The sequence below is a fragment of the Zalophus californianus genome, chromosome 6, assembly GCF_009762305.2.
Source record: "Zalophus californianus isolate mZalCal1 chromosome 6, mZalCal1.pri.v2, whole genome shotgun sequence".
Taxonomy (NCBI): Eukaryota; Metazoa; Chordata; class Mammalia; order Carnivora; family Otariidae; genus Zalophus; species Zalophus californianus.
Genome location: NC_045600.1, coordinates 137,269,906 through 137,278,594, shown reverse-complemented (window position 1 = coordinate 137,278,594; position 8,689 = coordinate 137,269,906). Strand labels below are relative to the sequence as shown.

The window sequence follows — 8,689 nt, the reverse complement described above, 5'->3', positions numbered from 1 at the left end:
TATTTTATTTATTCAAGAGTCTTTTTATCCTCACGACAATTCTTGGAGAATGTCAGCACTTGTCCAATATTGCACAGCCAGTGGGTAGAGCAACTAGGGGTCAAACGCAGGCCTGCCTGACTCCCAAAGCCCTGACCCAAACTGGTGTGAACTTCAGCACCTACTTTGCCAACCAAACTATGGTCTCTCCCATCCCTGCCTTTCTATTCTTTTTACCCCATCCTTGTGCTGGGCTTGTGCCCATTTCCTGACTGGCTCCTACATACACCAGGAGCTGGGTCATACCTCGGAGTCTAGAAAGCTGACCATTCCTGCCTAGCCCCTGAAAATCTCTTCCTAGGAGGCTGGACCCCATCTCTCAGGCCTTGATGTTGGGAGTGAAGCCCAAGGCTGACATAGTTGTCTCACAGTGATGCTCACCCCCGAGTCAGTCTTGAGGAGACTGGGGGATGGCAGGTCGGTTTGCCTGGCCCCGCTCTGCTCTATAGGACTTTCTTCCCTTCCATCATCATCCCAACCCTAAGATTCTCACCAGCCTCAGGACTTCCTGGACCAAAGCTGAGACTCCCAAGGCCATTGCAAAAGCACGAGAGTACCAGCCACATCCGTAGCCCAGGTGCTTCTGCAAAGCCTCCCAGGTGCCTCTTGGACTATCGTAAATTGAATTTTAGGGTGTCTTAGTTCCCTGGTCTTATGCATCCATTTTTTGGATGGCCAGATGTTAAGACAGATAGAAATATGAATAAAACATCATCCCGACTATCAAGAACTTGCAAACATGTCAGGAAACACAGAAAGTTAAATAACAACAAATGGCTTAGCAAACCAATCAATAGAGAAATTGAAAATGTATGAGAAAAGAGTCCTCGGCCTGCATGCTTATGTCTGTTAGCTGGTGGGATTTTCTTTATCCTTGAAGTTTACCAGGGTTTTCCCAGATTATGCATGAGTCTGTCTCAATTCCACATAATGTCAGCTGGAGTTTGGCATAATCTCTCTAGTTGAAGATTCAAAGAATTGGCTTCCACTTAAGAAATGTTTTCTTTTTCTGTTATTTGCTTCATTTCTAACTTACCTCCTTTTGTTCCTTTTTCGCTTTGTGGAACTGACGTCGGTCTCCTGGATCCAACCTTCGAGCTGCTTATCTTGTCCCATGAGAATTCCTTCTCTGCATTTTTTTGCTCCATTCCAGTGATTTCTTCCTCTTGGTCTCCCGGCCACTAATTCAGGTCTGCATCTTCCTGTTCCATTTATCTGTTGAATTTCTTAGCTGGCAAGCTACACTTTTTTAGTACAAGAAAGTATTCTTCTGTTATGCCTAAATCTCCTTTCATGGGATAGTGGGTTGAGTAGCCTCTCTCCAGAATTTATGCCCACCCAGAACCTTGGAATGTGACCTGGTTTGAAAATAGAGTGTCTGCAGATATAATTAATTTAGATGAGGTCATACTGGATGAGGTTGGGCCCTAATCCAAGGACTGGTGTCCTCATTTAAAGAAAAAAAAATAGAAAAAAAGAAAGGACACACAGAGAAGAAGTCCATGTGACAAAGGGGGAAGAGATTGGAATTACCCATCCACAATCCAGGGAACACCAGAGTCCCAGGAGCCTCCAGAAGCCGAAGACGCAGAAGTGGATTCTCCCCTAGACCCTTCAGAGAGAGCATGGCCCTGCCGACATCTTGCTTTTGCACTTCTGGCCTCCAGACCCATGAGAGAATAAAAGTCTGTTGTTTTAAGCCACCAACTTTTTGGTGACTTGTTACTTCGGCCACCAAAAACTATGACACATAGTCATAATTCTTGCCAAAATCTTTTCCAGCCCATGTATTTCAGGCACCACTTCTGGATGTTTTACAAAGTCCTCCTTGGCACACGCTGTTGGCTTCCCCTCCTCTGCTCACAGGGGCTAAGTTGGAGCTGCTGCGACTGACAAAGACACGGCCCACCCTCCGGTGTGCACAGCTGGGCTGGTAGGTGTCTGACGAGGCAGACAGAGGCCGGTACTCACTCAGCCTCGAGGGCAGAGAAGCCTCCATGCCTGCGACCTTAGGAGGAGGGGGCAGCCCAGCCGGTCCTCCACGTAGGCAGGAGTCCTCCCGCTCCCCAGGGCTCCAGACCCTGCACACCAGCTTCCCTCCAGAATCCGCCACCCTCACGCGGTTCTCATTCCAAGGTCCTCACCTGCCATTCCCAGTCAATCCACCAACCTGGAAAGTAAAATCCTGTAAAGAAAAATCTCCACAAGGGAGTCTGGGGGTCTCAAAGAGGTCAGAAGAGCCATTAGCCCCCACCCACCTCCCCACACACATGCCTTGGGGGTCTTATCAGGGTCTTGCTTCCTAGAGGTGGGGGACATCCAGTCTGAAAAAAGAAAAAGGAAACCTTTCTAATGCACTTATTCTGATATGATAGGATTAAGTGTTAGGAATTTCTGGGGCATATGCTTATTTCTCTGGGATAACATGGAGCCAACATGAGCCTTCAAACCTGCCCCAGGAAGGTGACTATAACAAGAGCAGAAGTCTGTGCTCTCTAAAGCGCTCTTACTCATGGAGTATGTTTCCCTTTCATTGTCCTTTAAAGACCATCTTTAAAGATCCAAGCTCCTAGGCGGGGCTGTGGGAAACCAGAAGGACCTTTGTCCATGCTGGGCCACGTGTGAAAGGAGGCTCGAGGCCCCTCAGGACCCAGGATGCGGGTTACAGTGACTGTCAGGAAGTGTACCCCAAAGGGGAAGCCAGGTGGCCTGACCTTCCACCCCCGCCAACAGATTCTACTTTAAAACCTTTGAAAATTTGGGTTTGACTTCATAACGGAAGCAGCATTCCCTTCTTCTCTTAATTTCTTTTTCAAGAGACAGGCACAGAACCATCCCAGTTTGCAAGACTTTTTGTGTGTTTGTTTTCTGAGATGAAATTCACATAACATAAAATTAACCATTTTAAAGGGAACACTTCAGGGGCCTCTACTATAGTCACAATGTTGTGCAACCACCACCTCTATCCAGTTACAAAATATTCTCACCACCTCCAAAGGAAACTCTGTACCCATTAAGCTGTTAACTCTCCATTCTCCCCCCTACTCCCAGCCCCCCACCTGTGTTCTGATTCTGGATTTGCCAGCTCTGGAAATTTCATATAAATGTAATCATATAAAATGTGACATTTTATATATGGCCTCCTGGATCTTAGCATAACTTTTTTGAGTTTCATCCACACCATAGCATGTATCAGTACTTTGTTCCTTTTTACGGTTGAATCGTAGTCCATCCAATGGCTCTACCACGTTTTGTTTAGCCATCCATCAGTTGATGGACACTTGGGCTGTTTCCAGTTTTTGACTGTTGTGAATAATGCCACCTACTAACATAGGTGTACATGTATTTGTTTGAGTATAAGCTTTCGATTTTTTTTAGGTTTCTATCCAGGGATGCCATTGTGAGGCTTTCCATTTTAAAACCTAGAAAGGCTCAAGCAAAACAAGATGAGCTGGTCACCTACCTTCAATGTGTCAAGCATTAGGACACCCCACGAGTTGCTCAGATACAAAGAGGAACAAGAGAGGTGCGTCTGGATGGAGACACTTAAACAGATGGTTCTGATCAGGGTCAGTAGAATTGAGGGAAGATGAGAAGAGGCATCTGACCCAGGCAGGAGCAGGGGGGAAAGAGGGGGGATCTGGTCAGGAAAATCCTTCATGAAAGGACAAGATGGAGTCCCACCCACCCTCAGGGGCTTACAGATGAGCTGGGGAGGCACTTAGACAATTAATCAATGCAAAATTAGAAAGGAGCGCTTGGTTCTAGAGGAACACGGGAGTGGAGCGGGGGAGCACTGGAGGGTCAGGAAGGTTTGTAGACCAGGGAACACCAAGGTGGATTTTTGAAGGACAAATAGAAGTCATCCTGATGCAGAACAGAGGAGGAAACTGTAGGCAGAGTGAATGACATTGCTTGCTCAGAGATGCAGAAGCCGGTGGTACAAATCCTCCTTTACACTTTTCAAGGTAATGAATGTCCCACTCCTCTGGATTTAAGCAAAAGACCTTGCAGCTGTAATATGATGCCAGAAACCACCATTTCACCCACAAATTACAAAATGCCATCGAAACACAAAGGTTCTATGGCAAGGAGTCATGAAAAATGTACTAATAAAGGGATGTGATGTGAAGCTGGATGGTAGCCTGATTCGGTCAGTTTCCAAAAGGACCACTGGCCTGAGCCAAGATAGAATTTTCTACCAGCAAAATGCTATTTGAAAAGACTTTGTCTAATCTCTAAAATAAGATAACCCATTGCTTATTCTGTTATTATGGTTACATTGGACACTAGCTTCTAAGGTGGAGCCCTGTAAGTTTTATGAAGGAGTCCCTGGCTATAATAGTAAATATTGATGTGGGAAACAAAAGCAGAAGAAAAATTATTGAATTTCCTTACTGCCTAGAGCCCACTGACAAGTCCTTGAAACAGGCATAGTGACATTCCTCTAGGGACTCAACTGCTTCGATGTTAATACTTTGCTAAGGGCAAAAGGCAATTCTAGTCTGACTCCCGCCCCCACCCCCAATCCTGTTTAAGTCTACTTTAACGTATAAGAATTTCTTTGGAAACTTCCTTTATCTCTAAACCCTCCAAGATTGTTGGCAATCATCCCCCAAGCGTATGGCCCACCGATATACATCTGAAGGGTCTCATGACTAAGGTTTTATTAGACGGTAATAAATGACCTTTTCCCAAAAATAGCTAGCCCTCTCAAGGTCCTGGAAACCTTGTTTCCAAAATTCCTTGGAGACTTACACTCTCCCTAAACCCCTCCCAACTTGAAAGTCTATAAGGGACCACTCCTCATGACCCCAGTGCAGCTCATTCTGCCCACGGGTTCTGTCCCCGTGCTTTAATAAAATCACCTTTTTTTAAAAAAAAATGAGGAATGTAATTTTACTTTCAACTCACTGATTATATACTCAACTGGCAGCTTTAAAAAAAATAATTTTAGAATACATGAAGACCGGAATTAAACCATCTTCAACATTTTTCCAGGATTGTTTATTACTGGCTTGTTTTTACATATGAGCTTTAAACATATCTATCACAGGTAGTACAAAAAATAACTACTTGTAACTATAAAGCCTCTCAAGTAAACTCCCAACATAACATCACTGCTTTTTCCTTCTCTTGTAAGAATCATTACTGTGAACTCAAACTCGCTGGGACACAGTGGATGCTATTTTCATGCTGTCTCTTTGTAAATGTCTTCCCTATTGCTCCAGGTTTCCAAAGTAACAACTGTGCATCTTCTTCTCTGGTTAGCAAAGAATTATCCTGCATATTCCAAGAGAAAGAACAGACTGTAGCAGCATGCCCTCCACGAAGGCTGGTCACATGGATCAATCCTGATATAGTGCAGCTCATCAAGTGAATAATTCCTGTGTTTGTTCCTCCAACAACAAACAATTTGTCCATTTTTTTCATGATATAGGCCACCAATTAAATAGTCCAAAATACCTTCTTTCAGATTAACTACTTCTCTGACATCCTGGATGTTCAAACATGTAATTGGTTCATCAGTATCCGGATGATTAAGATCCCACCAACAAAATCCTTCATCATGTGTCATGCAGGAAATCTGTTTATAATCCTTCCCAGACCAACCAATACAGCTTACTGATGAAACGGAGTTACAGGTTGTAACCAGTGCATCTTCTTCATTATCAACACTAATATCGAATACATTTACCAGGCCATCAGTTGAACCCGAGACTACCATGTTAGGATTGTTGGGATGGAAGCACACTTGAGTGACATCATCACTATGAGTCTCTGAATATGCTCCAAGTGGGTCTTTAGTAGTAGACAAATCCTGAGAATTAATTCTTGCATCCCAAAATACCAACAATGCATCATCATCCACTTTTTCTGTACCAGCACAAATGACATGATCATTACAGTTGATATCAAAACTAATAAAACTACTGGAAGGGTAACCCTTGAACGCTGGACAGGTTTTTCACTGGCTAATCGAGCATCCCAACACTTTACAGTGCCATCGGTATATGAGGAATATACACTGTCAGAAGAATTTGCAATTTTAACTCTGTTAAGAAGTCCAGGATATCCACTAAATTCTCGTAGTATGTTTAACCTTTCTTTATCATATATTCTGATTGATCCATTAGAACATAAAACAGCAACCAAGTTTTCTTTTTCTGCTCGTATAGCTTTTGATGTATTCTATACCAAGCAAGTAAGCAGGCTCTTTAGTTTCTGAGGAATGTTTAACAATGTTCAGATTAGCAAACTGTTCCTCAATCTTCTCCATGTCAGGAGTAGCATCCAAGCGTCGTAAAAATCTCAACTGCAAGCCCACAACGCGCGCGGGAAGAAACGCGAGCTCAGTCTCGGTGCGCTGCTGACGACCAATAAAATCACCTTTTCGCACCAAAGATGTCTCAAGAATTCTTTCTTGGCTGTCAGCTACGAACCCTAATCCCGAATTTCCCACATCAAATATGACTCTTGATGTGTGCACACTGCTGTGACTCACTGGTCAGGGGACAGTCCTGAATGGAAGAAAACCTGATACTTACCTCCACCTGTGACATCTCCAAAGATGTCTTGGGGCTCTCAGTACCTAACCTCCTTTGGTAGTCTGACACAGCACAATAAAACTTAGAGCAGAACCTTTGTGAATACCAATATTGCTTATTCCAGTGTGCAGGAGAGTAAACCTCCAAATCAAGGGCTCATGGCTCCGAGGACACCAGTCAAAAGAGGCAGCTCCTCTCTTTCAACTCGCTGAAGAGAGGTGGCACCGAGCCCTGGGGAAGGGTGTGGTGGAGGGGTCCCTCTCTGGGCCCTTTGCAACATCCAAGAGCAGAATCATCTTTCTCAATAGGCAGAAGACATGAACAGACATTTCTGCAAAGAAGACATCCAAATGGCCAACAGACACATGAAAAAGTGCTCAACATCGCTCGGCATCAGGGAAATCCAAATCAAAACCTCAATGAGATACCACCTCACACCAGTCAGAATGGCTAAAATTAACAAGTCAGGAAACAACAGATGTCGAAAGAATCATCTTTATCTCCAAACTGGGAAGTCCACATCATCTCCTCCTAACCAGACTCCCCACCTCTAGCCCTTAATGTCTCCAGTTCAAATCTGCCCTCAGAGGTCAGCCTTCTCATTCACCACTCCCATCAGAAGACAGCTCTGGCAAAATCCCCAACCTTGATAGAAAGCAGGGTAAGTTGCAAGGAGCTTCACTTTAAAGAATCCCCCACCCCGTCCTGCTTCAACTACCCCACACCTCCTCCATCGTTCCCATGCTCCCTGTTGTGTCACCTCCAAATTCTTATATTGAAACCCTTATCCTCAGCGTGATGGTGTGAGGAGGTGGGGCCTTTGGGATCAAGTCATGAATGTGGAGCCCTCCTGAACAAGATGAGTGAGAGTGCTTTCTTCCCAGGTCTGCTTTCTGTCCTGTAAGGATATAACCAGAAGTCAGCAGTTTACAACTCAGAAGAGGGCCTTCACCAGAACCCAACCGTGCTGGCATTCTGATCTTAAACTTCCAATCTCCAGCACCGTGAGAAATAAATTCCCACTGTTTATAAGCCCCCTAGTCTCTGTTATTTTTGTTATCGCAGCCCAAGCTGAGGAAGATAGCCCCACAGTCCACATCCAACCTTATTTGAGGGATGAGGGGCTCATTAACTTCCAAACAATTTCCTAATTCTTATCTTCAAAATATCCCTTAAAACAGAGGTTATGATGAGGGAATAGAAGGCAAGCTGAGGACAAAGCAGAAGCTGACACCCCACAACCACCCCAGCAACCAAGTGACATTCCTCATGCACTCCTGGCTGCCCTAAAGGAAAAACAAATAGTTAACTTATAGAGATCACAATCCTGCAAGACTCCGTTTACAAATGTCTTAGCAATTTACAAAAACAAAGCATTTCTATCAGCGTCCTAGCTTCCAGAAGGAAATGTAGATACAATTAAATGTCCTTATAACCCGTTGACAGATACTGGAAGCGGGGCAGAGTGCAATGTTCCTCCAGGAAGTTCCCAACTATCTTCATGTTAATGCCTTGCTAGAGGGAAAACAACCTTAACTTGACAATGGCAAGGCCTCCCATAACCTGTGAATCTTCTTTAACATATGAAAGATCTTTCTAGAAACCTCCCTTTTTCCTTACCTCCCCCAATCCCATGGTATATAATCAGCCACCCCTCACAACCCCGGGGCAGCAGCTCTTTCTGCCCACGGGTCCCGTCGCCGTGCTTTAATAAACCCCCTATTTGTACCAAAGACATCTCAGGAATTCCTTCTTGGTCGTCGGCTCTGGACCTCACCTCACCAATATTCCAAAACCACATCAGTTAGAAATACAAATGCGGGACACCTGGGTGGCTCAGTGGGTTAGACATCCGACTCTTGATTTTGGCTCAGGCCATGATCTCAAATTTGTGAGATCAAGCCCCAAGTCAGGCTCCATGCTGGGCGTGGAGCGTACTTAAGATTCTCTCTCTCTCTCTCTCTCCTCTGCCCTTTCTCCCTCCTCCTACCCTCTCTCTCTAAAAAAATTAAAAATAAGGGGGTTTGGTGGGGACTTGAGAAAGTAAAGGCTACAGGTCCCACCTAACAGAATTGCTTCCATTCATCTTCAGAGGGATGGAT

The 8,689-nt window shown here is 44.6% G+C and overlaps 1 pseudogene; it reads right to left on the bottom strand.

Moving 5' to 3' along the window:
• Window positions 1–5,156: 5,156 nt before the first annotated feature.
• Window positions 5,157–6,319, bottom strand: LOC113910349 (annotated as a pseudogene).
• Window positions 6,320–8,689: the final 2,370 nt, after the last annotated feature.